At 43.3% G+C, this 2,734-nt stretch overlaps 1 long non-coding RNA gene across 1 annotated transcript; it reads right to left on the bottom strand.

Annotated features, from left to right (window-relative positions):
- Window positions 1-426: 426 nt before the first annotated feature.
- On the bottom strand, window positions 427-1,054 carry LOC142140229 (uncharacterized). Its single transcript, XR_012688345.1, has 2 exons — window positions 991-1,054; window positions 427-725 (listed from the first exon to the last, which is right to left on the bottom strand). It is a non-coding gene; the product is annotated as an uncharacterized LOC142140229 (long non-coding RNA).
- Window positions 1,055-2,734: the final 1,680 nt, after the last annotated feature.

Genomic DNA, 2,734 nt, shown 5'->3' with positions numbered 1-2,734 from the left:
GCAAATCACACTGTTATCATCATTAAACAAGCAATAGAAACCAAAGTTTTGTCACTGCCTTAGATAACAGAGCAAGTTACCTAATGTTCCAGCCATATTGACTTACTGGCTTAATTTCACATTACATTCAATTGAAATCAAATACCCGTAAAAAACAAATTACATTACAAGAACCTTGTTTGTCCATACTATCTATGTAGGAAACAAGGTCTGAAGATTACACTACTGGTATCTCATAACATATGAGACAATTTAAAGGGTCACCTCCATATTAGTTGCATCCGCATCACAAGAATCTCATTTATCTGCAATGCAAAGTAAAACACAATGGTATGCTTCACAATATTGCTATTATGTTTCGTTTTAATATATTTTATAAGGACGTTGTGCAGTTTATGAATAAATGGACAGCAATGAAGACACAGGTTGAACTGTATGTAAAGACACAAAACTGTGGACAGTTTACTTTTATTATTACATCCTCTCTTGTCTCAGCCTCGATCCATCCCATTAGATTGTAAGCTCTTGCGAGTAGTGTCGTCCCTCTTCTTCTTTTTGTCTACTCCCACCTGATCTAACTGTGGGTCATTGCAGTATGCCTCTTGCAAGTTATGTATTATGCTCAGCGACGTCAAGAGGAATTTGGGGCCCCAGTACAGCAACTTTCTGGGCCCTCCTCCACACACAGCAGGAGAAGGGATGCGTGATGCCGCACAGCGGCAGCGCTGTTGAAAGAGGGTGTGATCAAATAGTGATGGGGGTGTAGCCAACATGGGCTGTGGCTGAGCCTCTTTACACATGACATTATGGGGGGAATTCAATTAGTTGTAATGTGTCTCTGGAACGTCCGTGAGACACTTTGCATCAGAGCTTTTGACAGAAATTTCTACTGTAATTGCTGGCAATGTGTGTGGCACGATGTTCGCACTCCACATCATTGGCAATTGAATTCCCCCCATTATGTATTAAAATGGTGTTGCTCTCACCTACCTGTTATTGCAGCTTTCACAATCTGGTACTGGATTCTTTTCTGGATCCTGGAATGCTGGGACCTGTTTGGAAAGTGTACATGAAATGTGGATATAATTAGTGAGCACAGTACACAACACAGATCACACAGTATATAATTATATAACAAGCAAAATATGTGTGATAAAAATCAGCATAGATATCTATATGTTTGGAATAATGAAACACAAGTATAACTGTTTTAGAGAAATGGCTGCCTCTAGGGGCTTTGCAACCCCATACAAAGAAAAATACACAATACAAAGTAAGAGGTGCTCAAAAACCCTTAAACATAAACTCAATAATGAGTGAAAATGAAATAAAATTGTAATTTCCAAACTAATTTATTCATAAAGTATCATGGGGGAGATTCAATTGCAGATGATGTGGCACACGGACATTGCACTGTGCACATTGCCGACAATTACAGCAGGAATCTCCACCTTCAATAAAAAAATTGTACATAAATATATGTTTTTGAGCACCTCTTAATTTTTAGCCCCTCCAGACACAGCATAAGTCCCCCCCCAGACACAGCATACGTCCCCCCAAGACACAGCATAACCCCCCCAAGACACAACATAAGTCCACCCCAAGACACAGCATAAGTCCCCACAGATACAACATAAGTCCCCCCCAGATGCAGCATAAGTCCCCCCCCGACACAGCCTTACCCCCTCCCAGACACAGCCTAACCCCCCAAAACACATCCTAACCCCCCCAGACACAGCATAAGCACACAACAAGACACAACATAAGACCCCCTGACACAAAATACTTACCTAAGCTGTGTTGCTTTAGAGATGGAGCTCCTCCTCCTTGCTCTGCCGGGTGCCAGTCCCCGGACAGTGTGTGACTGTCACACGCTGTCTGGGGACTGGGAGCTCGCATCCTCCCTTCCCCCCATAGCCCCCTCCCAAAAAAAATGTCACCCGCTGGGGAATTATTTTTATTTTATTTATTTTTGTTTTAAAGAATGATTTTAAAAATAAATTATTACCTGACTATGGGGCCCACGCACCCCAGGAAGGCCAGGCCCCGGTAATTTGTACTTGCCCCACAACCCTCTCAGCGCCCCTGATTATGCTATATGGTTGACTCGTACGTTGCTAATTACTAGAGATGGGCGGGTCCGGTTCCCCGAGAACCGAACCCACCCGAACTTTGGGTATCCGAGTACCGAGCTGAGCAGCTCGGTACTCTCCCGCCCGTTCCGAATCCAAATCGAGGCCGAACGTCATCGTGATGTCGTCAGATCTCGGGGCTCGGTTCTCGCGATACTTCAACATTATAAATACACGCCTCCACAGCAATCCATCGCCATTTGACAGAGGGAGAGAGCGGGGTTTAGTCACAGGCTGATTAGAGCAGGGACAGAGAATCCAATATTCTTCTTGCAATTGCTTTAACAAAAATCGCTAGAGAAGAGAGGAGGAGAGAGGTTTATTATTTTTTGTTAATATTTGGCACTCCCCAGTGCTTTTGGGGTGTCCCCCATAATTGTGCATAAATATTTCTGGCTGTCAAAAGTCATATCTGTCAGCAGTATCTACCAACTAATTGTTAGCACTCCTCAGTGCTTTTGGGATGTCCCCCATAATTGTGCATAAATATTTCTGGCTGTCAAAAGTCATATCTGTCAGCAGTATCTACCAACTAATTGTTAGCACTCCTCAGTGCTTTTGGGGTGTCCCCAATAATTGTGTGTGGTGCCCCAAAATCTGAG

This window comes from Mixophyes fleayi, chromosome 2 (assembly GCF_038048845.1).
Source record: "Mixophyes fleayi isolate aMixFle1 chromosome 2, aMixFle1.hap1, whole genome shotgun sequence".
NCBI classification, from domain to species: domain Eukaryota; kingdom Metazoa; phylum Chordata; class Amphibia; order Anura; family Limnodynastidae; genus Mixophyes; species Mixophyes fleayi.
The sequence above is the reverse complement of the archived record's forward strand: the minus strand, read 5'-3'. Positions and strand labels throughout refer to the sequence as shown.